Source organism: Lonchura striata, chromosome 4 (assembly GCF_050655825.1).
Source record: "Lonchura striata isolate lonStrDom1 chromosome 4, ASM5065582v1, whole genome shotgun sequence".
Taxonomy (NCBI): Eukaryota; Metazoa; Chordata; class Aves; order Passeriformes; family Estrildidae; genus Lonchura; species Lonchura striata.
Window position 1 is genome coordinate 74,829,923 of NC_140706.1, and position 16,251 is coordinate 74,846,173.

Here is a 16,251-nt window from a genome sequence, read left to right on the forward strand (position 1 = left end):
CACAACGCTGCTGCAGCGGCCTGCTGCCCCGTCACCTTCTGGTCGTGGATTTCCAGGCCAGGGCCCCTCGCCTGGCGCATCAGCCGGAGTGCCAGCGGAGGGCCAGCCGTGTGCCGCTGCCCGCTCCGTGCAGGAGCGCCGGCCCGCCCCGGCGGGCGCTGTCGGGGGTTCCGTGGGCACACAGCTGGGCTGTGCTGGCACTGCCAGCTCCTTCTCCGGCAAGAGGAGCTGCCGCTGGCACCGCGCTGTCTGCAGGAAGGAGCAGGAAATGGCTGGGCTTTGACATACGGATTCTGGGGCCTGGGCGCGCAGGAGCTCCCACAGGCTGCCAGTTCACGGGGAAGCGGGCAATGCCTCCTACGCCACAGGACGCTGAGCTTTTGTTTACACTAATGGTAGTTCTTATGCTTTAACATAACATTTATGGCTGTGCAATCACAGAGGAGATTTTCGAGCCTGAAATTTTTTGACTGCAGATGAATTACTGTAATTACATCTCACTAGAGCAATGACAAAATACTTTCTTAGCTGGGAAGAAAAAAAGCTATAAAGTACCTGAAAATGAATCATACTTCTGAATAAATTCCCTGGACTTGGTCGAATTCTGAAACATCACGCGTGGGCAATATTCATTGTTGTTATCAGGAACATTCATGACTAGGAAAAAGACAATAAACAGAGAAGATACTCAGACAAGCCTTCCTTTAACCAAGTAAATTGCTAGTCTGGAAACACTCCTAACTGGGATGACCTCAATACTGCCATTCTAGAAAATAGCAGGGATGCTGCACCTCCTTGCTGTCATTGTCTCTAACAGTAAAACACAAGTCACTTGTAAAACTTAATAGCAGCTAAAAGAAATACCTTGAGGGTGAGGTGCTAAGAGAAAATCATTCTTCCTAGTTACAGTATTTTCATGGAGAAAAACTCTGTAGGATTTGAAAGCATATTTGTTGGGAAAATAATTTGCTAAAGATAGAAAACATGGTGGGGATTTTCAGCAAATTCCCCAGCTGATAAATGAACAGTTGTGCTTAAGCCCTTCTAATGAAGATGAGTTTACCATGGAATAAAGTCGTCAATGATAAGCAGAAAATAGGGCATTTGTAAATACAATGTAACTCAGAATGATAAAGCACATCCAATTTATGCAAAGATGTGCTTGCAGAGCATGATAAATAATATCTGCATAATCAATTAGTGGAAGAAAGACTGAATAAATTGTTTTCTGTCAATTTATGGAAAACAAGCATAGCACAAAAAAAGAGACAATTTGACATTAGCCTTTTAACTAGATTGACAAGCACTAAACCCTAACTTACTAATGATTCAAAGGACACAGTATTTATAACTATTCTCATGAGCCACAGAAAATTTGAATTAGGGCAAGTGCAAAACTCCTATTTTTTAAGGTCAAAGACAGGATACACAATTTAATAATATATATATAACACACAGCCCCACCCCTATATATTATATATTTGTTTTTTCCTTGTATATAAGATTCTTAGGTTTAATGACACACGTGGATTGAGAGGCATGAGGGAGAAAGCAAGGGAAAAATATTTTAGGCTCATCAATAACGAATAATAACGGGATACTGTATTTGAATTACCTCTAGTAAATAGATATTTAATGGCTGGATGCTACATCCACTAGTCTTAACAGAAAAGCTTTATTAGCTGGGTGAGCTAGCCTGTAAAGAAATTCTGGATCAGCTTTAAAGCTGAATGGGAAAAGTTGCAAATTATACCAACATTCATTTACAGAGCCATTAGCTTTATGGTGCTAAATATCTCTATGATGCATGTAGTGATTCTAGAAAGCTTCGGTAGCTGTTTAGGACACCAAGAATACAAAAAAGAGTGATAAGCCATTTAATATCCAGATATTAGCCTTGAAAGACAATGTCATTGAACAAAAACAATTCTCTAACCCCTCATCCTTCCATCAATCAAAATAAAAATTAAAATGCTAATATTTGGGAGCTGACAGTACATATAACTTTTGCCTGCAAGAACATTCAAATGATTGTTATAATCTGCATAAAACAATTCAATATCCAACTTGAAAAAACATTTAGCAGTTTTCAATGGTCTATGCAGCATATTAAAATTCACATAACCACCAGAATCACTCTCCATGTAAAACATTCAGTGATGCCTGTAGCACTACATGCTCTGTTAGTAAATAAACCACTGCTTTTATTTTGGTGTTATTTCAGACTCATCAAAACCTCTCTTTTTATTTATTTATGAAAAAGGTGCAGCCAAGTTCCAGAAGGTTAAAGCTTGTTGTTTGTCCTATTTACGTGACACAGCCCTAATTCCATCAGCTAAGCAGATGAAAAACGAAAATCAATAGTCAGCGGATATGATGCTGAATGGGAAGTTTGATGGTGAATGAAAAGAGAGAGTGTGAAATCTATCTCCTTAAAACTTGCTTCTGACTCTGGGATTCAGCTGGGTGTTTGAGCCTACACAGATGGCAATATCTCTCCTTTGGGGAATACACTTCAAATTTCCATGAACTCCTCTAAAATTGGCATGTTTTGAGCAATCATACTGCTCATAATTTGATTGCTTGATTGGCCATAATTTGATTAATGGAAATAATTAATTGCTGGGGGTTCTAACATCTCCCCAGAGCTTTCACTTCAGCCCCCAAGTCTCGAGGCTCTGGTTATGCTTTACCACTCGAGTGCACCAAGAGTTATTTTCTGCAGTCTTTACGCCTGTCCCAGGACACCAAGGCCTCACTGCACAAAGTTTTGCCTCACATAAAGACTGATGTACCAAAACCCTGAAAATCCAGTTGTTGCTCTCTGTTCCCAACCCAGGCAGCAGTCACACACGAGAGACAGGGCTGGGGGCTGAGCAGAGACCTCAAAGCCAGTGGAGCAGGCACCCCAATAGTGGTGGCAATAGCTACAGGAAAAAGACTTTCAGCTCCAGTGAACTGGACTCTCCCAAGTGCTGCAGTTCTTGTGCAGCCTAATTTGGCATCAAGGCCAGGAAAAGAAAAAGGCTTATGCAGAAGGAGGGGATCGAGCTCTCACTGGTAAAAATTTCAGGGAGAGTGCCTGTTTTCAGCATTGCAAGCACTGAGTTTTTGGTAATACTGCTGCAGTGAACCTCTACTTCAGGTGGAGGACAAAGGCACGTGGATATTTCCAGGTGGAAAAGTCCCTTAATAAAAATGTGGGTTTTTAATAAGAAAAATACTACACAGATTTCCAGCACTCTGACCCCATCCACATCCTGCCTATATCAAAGATATTCAGGCAAAATGTTAAAAGAAATACTCCAGATTGAGGGTTTGACAGAGCCATTTGCTCTCCCAGATTTTGATAGAAAAAGGTGAGAATTAAGTTGTCATTAGCAACTAAATATATATTTACCAACATTGGTAGATGGAATTTTTTGTTGTTGTTGTTGAGATAAAGTGAATTTTACAAATGCTGATGACTGCATACTTACACCAAATTGCACTAGGAGTACAGCATGTGAGGAATGGAAATAGTTCTGACTTTAGGGTATCCACCTGTGAAATACCACATGCATGCATTTTGCTGGTTCCTGTGAGCTTCCTCTTGAACAAATCAACCACAAAACCAGTCAGGAGAAGGAAAAGTGGGAAGAAGTGTGAGATAGGGGATATATTTTGTGATGTGGTATAACACAGCAGTAGTATTCTAATTAACTTTTTTTTTAAGCTAATAACAAAGCCTACCACCGGCACATTAAACATAGGCTATATGAGGAAATAAATGAAAATAAGTGGGGAAGCTAAACATTGATTTTCTTTTATGTAATTCTGGTAATGATCAGTATCTCATGACATGTTGCTCCTCTAAAAAGATGTGTGAGCCAATCATTCACAGCCTTGTGCTGCCATAAAGATTATCTGAAGCTGACTACCTGTGAAAACTCATGCAAGGAAATTTTAGAAGCGGCATGAAAAAAAAATTACTCAATAGCATGAAATAGCCTGAGTCTAGCCTGAATAGCATGAATAGCATGAGTCTTGAATAGCTTCATGTGCAAACATGATTTCTTGAGATCATGGGTATCTCCTAGCAGTAATTTTTGAAGTTACTCCCACAAAGAGGAATGATCATCTTAAAATAAAGGCTGCAAAAAGCCATGAAGTCTACAAGTCTACCATCCACCTTTCAGCTGCAATGGCTGTAACTGTAATTAGCAGTAGCCAGACTTTAGGGTTTTCTAAGTTCCTTGTCCTACATGGAGCAGCAGTTTGGTAAGAAATGCTGAAATACAAACATGAATGCCCTTCACCTGAGTTGCCCTGTGTGTTTCTTACCAGCAGCCAAGGATCTGGGCCATTAAGTTCAAAGGATACAACCTGCTCAAACTTCAGCATTCCATTTAATATTAATTTATAGTTGAACTTTTATGGAACTACAAAAGCTTCACTGTCTTTATTAAAGCCACATTTATTATGTAGTGAAACTACAGCAAGGAGATTCTGGGTTCAATATTTCATTGATGCTTTATTTAAAATTTATTTTAAAACAAAAATATTGGGGAAATTTAGTGAAGATGGGGTCTCTGTGCCTGCTTCAAGAGAGTACCCAAATATTTCAAATAGAAAATGATGACTTTTGCAAGCCACTGAATGAAGTCTGAGGTAAGCTTCCACACAGGTTCTTTGTCAGAGTCTAAAATTAAGAAAACATTTTTCATAGTTTGAGAAAAAGCTGTATAAATATTCCTCTCCCTACCTTGTCATCTGTTTTACCATCCTTGCTATTTTTCATGTTGACCTGCTCACACACATGATAACGAAGTCATTAGCTACTTTTTAATTTACTTCTCATGCCTTAGGAGGTCACAGGTCTGGTCCATTAACACAAAGTTCTTCCCCCTGCTGCAATTTGCATGAAGTTGAGGAAAAAATATTTAAAGTCAATATTTCAGCTAAGAAGATACGACAATTTTAAAAACAATTGTGAAAAAAAATAACCTCTGACACATCAAAGCAGGGATGTTTTCTGCAAGAGAAGAATCCATAATGCATGAAAAAACCTGAAGGGATGCTGGGGATGTAGAGCCACAAGGATTCTGATTCCTACGTGACTGTAGGAACAGCCACGTGTTGTCTGACACGGGGACCGGTGTTATCAGCTATATAGCTTTTCTCACCTATGGCAACTTTTCTTTATATAATAATGCATTTCTTTATCATTTTTCTTTACTTTATAATCCCAAGAAAGCAAGTAATATTGCATAATTTGAACTTTATAAGCGAAACATTACAGAGCTCAATAAATTTCACTTAGTACTTGTAGACTTACTTTTTAGCACACTGGGAAAAAAACCAAGGTCCAGAATGTTTTGGTCATCTGTAAAGCAGACCAGCATATATTTTCAAGGAAAATAAAAACTGAAAGAGAATATTCCCCCATTTTCAGCAACTGAGAGAGAATTAAAAAAGGTATTAAGGCAGGCAGAAACACCAAAAGTTATACACAAAACCAACATTTATTTTCAAGACCATCATTTGAGACTAGGTATAAAAAAGACATTTTTAATGTGAAGGTGGTAAAACCCTGGAGCAGGTTGCCCAAAGAGGTGGTGAGTGTCCCCTCCCTGAAAACATCCAAGGGCAGGCTGGATGGAGCTGTGGGCAGCCACGTCTAATGGAAGGGTTAGGGATTTTGGACCAGAATATCTTTAAATGTCTCTTTCAACCCAAACCCATTCCATGATTCTATGACCCCCTCACTTTTCTTAATGCATGGGAATTTCTCCATAGGCTTAGGGAACACTACAAGAAGAAGGGACAAACTTACATGAGTAAGCTCAAGAATCCATAGCTGTTCCTAAAAATGTTGCATATAGGCAGATGCTGCATCGCTTCCATGAAGGAATCAGCCCACTTCTCAAAGCAGGGCAGAATTTAGTAAGTGTAAAACTGATCTCTTTTTCAAACAAGGGGCAGGGAGGGAAATTAATACCTCTTTTGCTTCCCTCAAAACTGCTTTTGAAACATTCTGCTAGACACGTGCTGTGAGAAATTCTGCAAAGAGCACACCTAAGAGAGGCAGAAATATATGACTGAGACAAATTATTTTAGAGAAAGAAACAGCCTTTTACCGAAAATCTAGCACAGTACTCATGCCATTCAGTCACCAAAATTAAATTAACAAAGCTCCCAGAAAGTTAAAAATGCCTTTTTTCCCTCACAGTTGCCACCCTCAACTTTCAAGTTAGTGTAATTCATAGAGAAGCAATGGAGGTCTTGAAAAAGTAATAGTTTGAAAATAGATAAAACTGACTGAAATGGGACAACTTGAACACAACTTGAGATTTCATTTATGTGGCTAGATCCCCACAGACCTTTATACGGCTGTGTCCTTTTTATTATCTTTATTGAAAGAAAACTTTGGTAAGGTAAGGATTGGAATGGGCGGAGATACTCACTGATTTCCTACAGACTATTCTTCAGTTTTGTTTCACCATTTTTTCCAGGGGATTCTTGTTTATGTAGCACCTGATGCTTTTCCCTTTCTCCCAAAAACCAAAATAGGGATCACTGATGCTTCCTCCTACCCTACCTCAGCTGTCTTTAGGCCCTGAAACTTCTGATTTCTCACAATGTCATGAGCAAAAACCGAACTTGCCCCATGAATTTTAATGATTGTTTAAAACTTTTTTTTTCTTTTAACTGCTAGCACTCCCAGGATTTTTGCTGTTTGATGTTGAGAAGTATGGACATGCAAAGAAAAGATCAAAGTACACTTCTGGTTAATAAAACTCAGCAAAAATTACTGCTCAAAATGCTGGCAAAATTAGACATCATCAAAGAATCATGGATGTTTGAGGATTGAGGGGAAACATTAAAAATCGGGCCAGAAATATTTTTTAAAAAACAGAGAAAGGAAGAAAAATTTGGTTTTAGAAGGATAGCAGGGAAAGGTGTTACACATCTAATTATCTAATTTCATCTTTTCATTATCACATCGGTTTTCAGATAAAGTATCGGAAAGCAGATTTGAAATTCTGTAGATCAATAATATTGGTAGTGATCAATGAGCATGTTTTCTGAATTTACATTTGATGTCATAATAGTACATAGTTAAATTACTGATAAAATATAGAAAAACTACAGCCTCCTTTTCCAGAACAAGAACTTTAGGTATAAATTTTTATTTAAACTACTTTATTTGTGTTTTATTTAGAAAACTCTGCTGTGTAAGGTGCGGTTCCTCCTATGTGTTGAAACAGTCATTTTTAATCTGAGTGTGTTCTTACATCAAAACTAGATGATTACTTGGGTTACTCTTCCATGTTCCTCTCTACTCCGACAAATCCAGTCCACTAAATATAATCAAAAAACTTTCGGCTGCCTCTGCAATAATACAGAATGCTACAAAAAATTTGATTCACCCTTCCATGTGAGTAATCCAGATAAGACAGGGAGTTCAAGGTGAAAGCACTGCTGATTTTATAAAGTTGTCCTGTTTCACTATTGACTAACTGGGCTCCCTCCACTTCCTCATGCAAACTGAACTCTACTTACTGGGCACTTGAACAGGTGTTTCATTACACTCCTCCCAAAAGATGTGAATTTTTTCTCTCGATAAGCAAGACACTGAAAAGCAAAATAGATTTCATCTGACAGGTGGAAGCTTTATTAAACTAGCCCCACAGGAAAAGAAAAGAGATGCAGAACAGTGTGATCACAGTGTTACTGAAATTGTCCACTCCAGTCAGACTACAGAATCTGCACACAAGTGCAGGGTGATGACACTGAGCTTCCCTGCAGAGTACAGGCAAGGATTCAGTGACATTAAGTGCCTAGAGGTCTTAATCTCTTCAGAAGAGGAATGAGAAAGCCACTGGCATTCAGTCAGAGTGAGTGAAATTTAAACCCACACACAATCTCAGCCCTGCCTCTCAAACTGCCTCTGTGCTCCAGCTGCTGTGTGGGAGCTGAACATAAAAATATGTCTTGTCTAGTGACAAATTCATCTCTTCTGACCTGGGAAAAAGCAACTTCTCAGAGTCTAGAACATGCCAGAAAACCAGTATTTCCCTAAGAAAAGGAGAACTATAAGAACAAAGGAGGTACCAGGTAATGCCACTACCTACTACTTTGCCACGTTACAAGGGGTTAATGATGTTTTCTAAATTGAGAAAGTTGGTTTAGATGGGCAGTGGGAGAGGTGATTACTTTTAGTCTTTCGTTGCATTTTCAACATAGATTTCAATTGCTGTCACTCAAACTCATAAATGATAGATAGATAGATAGATAGATAGATAGATAGATAGATAGATAGAAAGAAAGAATGATAGGTCTTTCTCCTTACCTCTTTCTTTTAATACATTATGCAAGGGAATCACCCACTGTTCATGCATGAATTTGCTGGTTTCAATAACTGAGATTTAACCAGTGGGAAAAAACAAACAAACAAAAAAACAAACAAACAAAAAACAAACCACAAGAAAAATGAAAATAAGCATAAGCAGACTCCCTAAAAATTCACAAAGCACCAACCCTCTTTCTGGGAGACATCATTGAGTTAAGGCCATCTTTCACTCTTGTTATCATCATAACAGGTTTAAAATACTTTTCAGAAAAGTTTCCAGCGCTTCTTGAGATTTGGCTTTCCAGCCACAAGTTATGAAAACAAATTGCTTTCAAGCAATTGAATAACTTCTAATATCAGATTCTATGAGTAGAAATAAACAAACAGAGCTTTGTACTGGTTCCTGGGGAAGATTCTTATTCAATGGATATTTGGCAATTTGGATTACAATCCCCCTTTTTTCCTGCTTTGCTCTCACAGGAAAAGCAGAGTCTTTTTAACCAGTTATTCACTAGAAATATTTTAGAAACTGCTTTTGAATCTGATTCCTTTTCAAGTACCTAATGCAGATGCCTCATATCTCACCAAATACTTTTCATGAACCCCCTTGTGTTTTTCTTTTCTTCCTTATAATTGAATTTAAAATTTCTTCCTTTTTGTTCTTTAATGTGTCCCATTTTTCTTCCTTCTTTTCAGTTTTTTCAATATACAGTGCATTTCACATCCTTTTCCACTTCTTCCACTTCCTTTGCTTCTTTTTTGTCCTATTGTTTTTCCTCCTTCCTTTTCCTCCACTATTTCTCTTGGAGTTGACACTTCACTTCTTCCACTCCATCAATCTTTCCATGGACAGGTTGATGTATTGATTTGAAAGGGTTCTCTAAAATCATTTCAGTACCACGGGAGCATTCGGATGTACACGAGGCATGTTCATTTTCAATCCATTACGTTGTCACTGGAGCGCTGAAACTGCTGGAGTGCAGTGCCAATTCCCCATCTTGCTTCTCCAGAGGTTGGAAATTTGCCAGCCAGGCACAAATCACAAGTACCAGAGCCATGCCCATCAAAGCTGCAGCCTGTACTCTGCCCTGCTCACACTAGGCTCTGCTGCCAGATTGCTTGAAAGAATCTACAGGAGAGCACACAGCTGTGGCAGCTCCTGGCTCAATGAATAATGCAGCATCAACATCTGTAGGATTTTTGAAATGCTAAACACCCAGCGATGAAGCCTCTGACGAGGACACAGATGGCAATGGTGCTGTTCTTGCAATGGTTCCACCAGGAATGGTCCGAGTTCCATAATCACACTGGACACTTAATGCCTGGAACAATCCTTTCCTTTAGCAGCACAGGCTCAGTGCATCACAGAATGATGAATGCTCACTTTGTGGGCTGCATTTAATTCCAAGCTTTGTTAAGCTAAAACAATCCAGTAATGAATATGGACATCTCAAGCATGAATACAGATGCCAACACCAGTTGATCCTACCCAGCAGGTGAATTTAAACTGACAATCCAAACTAAGGTAGAATAATTAAAATAAATTTTGCATTCAACACAAAGAGCATAAGAAAGGCCTATGTTTACCTCAGGAAACTGCAAACAACTAAGTCAACTTTTCCTAGATGCAAACAGTATTATTTCATGGGATAATGTGTATTTTCATGCTTTTTAAATAATATCAGTATGCATTGCCTGCTGAAATAGAAAGAAATAAAATGCATCTCTGAATACAAGCAAATATATCTGTTCATCACCCACTGGTTTTAGGACATTAAAGGAGAGCACAGTGTCTTATAATTTATTCTTTGCCTTTTTTCCATCAATTGATTGAGACATTGAGCAAATAAAAAAAAAGGGAAAAAAAAAAAAAAGGCACTACTGCTCAAATTAGAATCTGTCCCTGGATTCAGAAACAAGCTAAAAGAACTAGCTGAAAAGTCAACATAAAGTTAACAGTACTGAGAGTCAGGAATTAAAAGGAGCTAATAAGGAAAGCCATGACTATATAAAACAAGCTTTGAGAGAAGGCATGATGTCACCAGTCAGCTCCTCTGGAGAGCTGCAGTCTGAACTCTTGATCCCAGACACAACTTGTCTTCCTAGCTGGGACAGGCTCCCCAGAAGGATGGAGGATTAGCTCCTTTATGCGTGGACACAGCGGAGACAAGTCTATTACAAATGTTAAAAACTATATCCAAACCGTAAGATATAATTTGGAAAGCCTAAAATACAGGGGGAAAGCTCAAGATGCAAACCCAGAAATTCCAGGAAGCCTGTCCAGAGAAGCCAGGAAAAGGATGCATTGTTTTAACAAGGATTCTTGATTAACCCTATACATAACTTTATAAATAAAAAAGAAACCTCTCTCCCCAGTTTGCTTAAATTTAGGAAAAGGTACGAACTTTACCAAAAGAAACCTAATAAAGAGCAGTTACCTTTCCTCTTTTAATGCTGGAAACAGGATATCCAGAGACAGCTGCTCACCTCTGCAAGACTTGTAGCTCATCACCAGTGGGCTCTTTAAGCAAGCAGCATAATTTCTTGGGGAAGGGATGAAACATCCTTATTCCTGCAAATGCTCTGTGGCAAAATCTCAAGAGGATAAGGTCTTTCATCAGCCACATGGCTCTCCTCAGGAGCTGCTTAGCAGCTTTTTGAGCTCATGCTTTTGTCATGCCCAAACTACTTACTTTTTCCTCCACATGCTGGTAAGGTGTGCTTCTGCTGCTTGCTGACAGACATGTCAAGAAAAGTAGATTTCCATTTTCCTTTTGGGTGCTTCTCTTTGAGCCTGGCTCCTTCAAGTCTTGGGGTCATTGGCAGAAGTCTGGCCTGGCTCTGAGACTGGTGGTGCTAGCTAAGCAGACAACTCTGCCTTTATCCTTTCATCAGAGAAAGAATTTTGTTATACCTAAAATCGTATTAAAAAAAAAAAAAGAAGAAAAAACTTCCATTAGAAACACTTGGCAGCGTGAGCAGGGGGAAGGGAAGACTGAAGGAAACATAAACAAAAGCACTTTGTAAAGTCAACAAATCCTACAGGGGCCTGGAGTGGGAGACTCTGGGGGACCATCAAATGGGCAATAGTTTGGTGGTTGAATGGCCTCATAATATCACAAGAGGTGCAAAACCGTGCAGGAAATCCTCAGCTATAGTTTTAAGAGTGAGAAATTTGCTATAAAAGAGAGCCTCTCGGGCCATACGAGTATTTTCTAGAGGGAAAAGAAAGTGCACTGTTCCTCCCATGGGAGAAAGAGAAGCATTCACAGCCAAAGGAAAGGCAGGCTGTGAGTTCCAGGGTTAAAAAGCTGTTGCAGCCAAGATTAAAACCCAGTAAGAATTCTGCTTAAACAGAGAGGCAAAACTCAGGACCTCTCTTCTGCAAACTGAGTGATGACTTCTACTAAATTAGCAGATAAGAACAAAGCATCCACATAGGGATTGGAAATATATATGGTGTATGTGTGTGTAGCAGTGGCCAAGACAAAGAAAAAAGTTAAAAAATTAAAGGGAAAAAAATAGTCACCTCGAGGATTCATGTTCCTACACAGAGAAAAATACGTACACCTTGATGCACAGAATATTAGCATTTTGCACATGCAAGAATCAGCTTCAAACCAAAACACAGAGGGCCTCAGTAACCTGCCCAAGGTCAAAATCTAAAATCCATGTAAGGCTCTTTGATTGTGATTTGCCTTCTAATGTGGAGAAAACTCACATGCTGTGGGATGTGCTGACATACAAGAGCTCCTTCTGCCTAATTTGCTATTCATATAAAACTTAAAGAATCTGATCTCAGTAGATATTTGTTCACATCACAAAGCTACCAGGTATTTTGAAGTAATCTGTTGGAGTCCAAGGACTTTGTAGAGGAAAGACCCAGAAACCCAGAACTGAAACAGAAGACCTGTTACAAATCAGGATCAAAGGATATGCTGACAGATGCATTCAGGAACCTGAAATAATGTTTCCATGCTCTGAGAATAGTTTGAATCCAGGCTATCTCCTGGTAATATTCATATGTAAGGCATCTATCAAAAAGTTAATAATGGAGTTATTACAGTAATAAAACCTCTGCTCTCTTGTGAAACTTTTACACTTGGTAAGGATTCTGTTTTTTATTTTTTTTTCTGCCTTAGGACTCGTCTTCATTTTGCCACATCTCCTTCTATTGCTAAATTTCTTAAAACCTCCTGATACTTACTCAGGCCCATTATATTATTATATAATTATATCATTATATATATATATATATACATATACATATATATATATATATAATTTTTATATATATATATAAAATTATATCATTATATATATAATATATTATATTTATACTATGTTATATATAACGTCATATTTATATATTAATTATAGTATATAATGTATAATATAATAATATATAGTGTATATATATTATGTGTATATACATATATATATAGTATACAATCTGCTGTGATGCACTCAGGCCAGCAAGGGCCTCAGTGCTACAAAGCCTCCTGGAAATACCTGAGCCAAACCTAGAAAAGGCCTTAGACACTCTTATTTTTAGTTATATAGGTAATTCCAGTTGAAGAGCCACTGGAAAAAGATTCAAAATTACACTTCCTGTGAAATACTTTGCTGATGGTCAGCAGCCTCACTGCTGAAGCAGTGCCCCTCTGTAGGATGTGTCCTTCAACATGCAGAGAGTCCATACATGTTACCCATTTCCTGAGAACATAAAACCACAGGACCTTGTCTCTGATTTGTCTGCCAGTGGGGCAAGCTCTGCTTTCTGCTGCATATTTGCCACCCAATGTAGTTAAATAATACCCTGATGTAAGGAATACAGCCATTTCTCCATGGCACTTTAATGTTCAGCTGTCTGGTGACTGTGGTGTTCTGACCAGTGCCTTTATCTAAATATACACACCTACCTACATATCCAGGTGTATTTCTATTTCCATGGGAGAAGCTGATCTATAACAGGCACTGATACTACTGATTACCAATGCAAAGCCTCAGAACAAAGGATCTGTTTGGAAAGATTATGATTTGTAGCCTTAAGATCTTAGCAGTGTTTCAGTGTGTTGAAGAACCTTACCGAGTGAGAACAAAATGTCTTATGAAAGTTTAAATTATGTAAAATACTGAGATGTATTATATGAGGCATTTTAAATAAGGGCAGAATAAAGGCTAAATACTTCTGAACTGTCTCAGAAAAATTAATCCTTCTAAATTCATGCACCATTACCAGACTCTGATATTAAAATGCCTCCTGCCTTTAGGCTGATGTGGTTATAATTATTCACTTGTTTTAATTCATATTTTACGTACTGTATGTATTTTTATGCAGCACCAATTGTGGTGGCATCCAACAATTAAAAACAGGCATAAATTAATCTCTCATTTACAGGGGAAACATCTTCAATTAATGAACTAAAGGACCTTGTACAATTTTTAATTAAAGTTCTGAATAAGCCAATACATATATAAATCTTGTGAAATGTGAACTTTTCAGGAGGATCTTTTTAATGACGCCTTGGAGGCCATTTCATCCCTGCTGTAAAAACAAGAGCCTAAGCTTTCTGTCTCCTTAACTACTCCTGGGTGCCCAGGAGCAGGCAATATCCTCCCAGCACCACTGCAGCAATAGTGAGTGCATTGACTTTAGCCTCAGAAGAGTTATGCTCCATTTTTAGCCCTCGCTCCCTGAATGACCCTGGGAAAGGAAACTCTGTGGTTCTTTGTCCCACAGAGGTGCCACCGTGCCAAGCTGGGCATCAGGAGGAGCTGATGTGGCATTCCTGATTGTAATGGCTTTTCTATAAAAGTTATTATGATCTCCAGGCAGCCCCTTTCCTTGGCAGCGTTCATTCTCCAGCACAGCTCCCACCTTGGATCCAAAGCTGCTATTTTGGATATAGACCCACAGAACAAACGAGTATTTGGGGCAAAACCCCCAGGCTTCCTTCTGGGGTGGGGTGACTATAAGAACACCCTTCATATTAATTAGGTTTTTACAGTTCCTGAATAAGAAACAGGAATATATGCCAAATAACCTAAAATGTCACTACACCCAGCAGCCCAGCAGGCTTTTTCTTGTAGCCACTAACATGATGGCAGCTGAAAGGAGACTGTAGAATATATAAATCTCCCAAGCAGTCGTGCTCCCAGAAGGCACTCAAACAAGAACACATAATGAAAATGTTGAAGTTGAAACAACAGAATTAAGAGCTCATGGCAAACATGCCCCAAAGGAGAGAGAAAAATTAGAAATAGAGATACATCTCTAACACATATATGTTACAGAAAACTTTCTTTTTTTTTAGACACTATCAGCCCCAAGGCATCCTTTTGATAAGAGTGTAAGAGACTGTGGCAAAGATCCAGCTCCCAAATAGCTGGGTGCTAAATGGACAAGTGGTTGAAAATTAAAAATCAACATTGATTTTAACTTCAACTGACCACCACTTTTCTGCCATTAAGTAAGCACCTGCTGTACAGATAGAGACATCATCCTCTGAATATTTGACTGGTGAATATCAGAATTATCAATATTTAATGTGAATGCTACTCTTGAGTAGTTGCCCTGCATAAGCTGTATTGCAGACCGAAGTCCAAGAATGTATTTGTAACTTAGTTACAGTGGAAATCTGTGACCATAATAAAATAATATGTAATATTGTGGGTTAAGATTCAAATATACAGTAATAAAAGCATATGTATATAGTACTGATGTTTTTGAAAAACATATTTTTTAGATCTTCTTGTAGACGTGGGCAAAGCTACTATCTTTCTTTAGATGTAGAATGGGTTTCTACTGTTACCTTTTGTAGGCTAGGAATATTCATGTTGAAATGATTGAGAGCACTACTCATCAATATTCAGATTTGAAAGACACATGAGAAGGTTATCTATACTAAACTCCTCAAAGGATCTAAGACCACATTTAAAATTTTAGAAATAGAGCTAATGTTTGTAAACCTAAGATAGATTTATCCTATACACCATGAAATATGTCCCTATTCTAAATCATGAGTAGGAAGTCTAATCAAAGATTAACCATCTTTCTTGGGATAGCCAATTAGAATATTTTGAATAATTAATTTGTACACTACCCCTTGATTACCCCTTGCACAAATACATATGTGTGTATATTTTTATAAAGACAGTTTTTGTACATAAGGGAGAAGTGTATTCTTTTAATCATAACCATCCTAAGACTTAAGGGCAAAAATGAATTGCTCAGTAGAGAGCCGTGTATGTCTCTCTCCAGTGAAATTCTGTGTCTCTGCTTTATCAAAAGGAAGCCACTACATGTAGGCAGAAGACTCCTGGAAATTAAATTAATTGTGCCATGCAGAGGAAATGAAACCAAGTAGCTCCATAGCACGGCAAAGTGAAATGATGATAAAGGCAGATTTTACAGTGCTTCCATCTGTCACATACTTGTCTAGACCCATTGTCATATACTTGCCATCCTAAATTATATAACACCCTATAAATCTGCTTTTTACTTTAAAAGTTACAGAGTGTTCTTCTAAAATCATTTCAAACCAAGATAGGGACATATATGTATAAGTATTTGTATCAACCAATGCTAAAAGAAAGGTTATATTGCAAACTTAAGCACTGAGATACTGATTAACGTCAGAGATATTTCCATTTAGAATTCCTGACTATATAACAGTGTTTAATTCCATTTTCACTTTATTTTCTAGAATCTCTTAAAACCTTACTCCCTGTTATCTTTAGCCCATTGTCCTGATAAACTAAGCTCCCTAGGTCCCGACCTGGTTTATCTGATCTAAGATACCCTGCCCAATTAACTCTCATCTATTTTGCAGGAGGATTTATTAACTGAAGCATAATGACACACTGACTGCAGTGCCTGGCCAACTTAGAAAAGAGGCATAAAAAGTTGTGTC

General features: G+C 38.3%; 1 long non-coding RNA gene across 19 annotated transcripts in view; it reads right to left on the minus strand.

The window, feature by feature from the left end:
• LOC110478808 (uncharacterized) overlaps positions 1-16,251 on the minus strand; it is a 231,979-nt gene that overhangs the window by 107,011 nt on the left and 108,717 nt on the right. For 16 of the 19 annotated variants that reach the window (XR_014954997.1, XR_014954994.1, XR_014955004.1 and 13 more), the window contains 2 exons: positions 4,745-11,249; positions 556-657 (listed from right to left, as the gene is read on the minus strand). This is a non-coding gene — a long non-coding RNA (uncharacterized LOC110478808). The remainder of the gene's footprint in view (positions 1-555; positions 658-4,744; positions 11,250-16,251) is intronic. The other 3 variants (XR_014955002.1, XR_014954992.1, XR_014954996.1) reach the window with 3 other exon arrangements.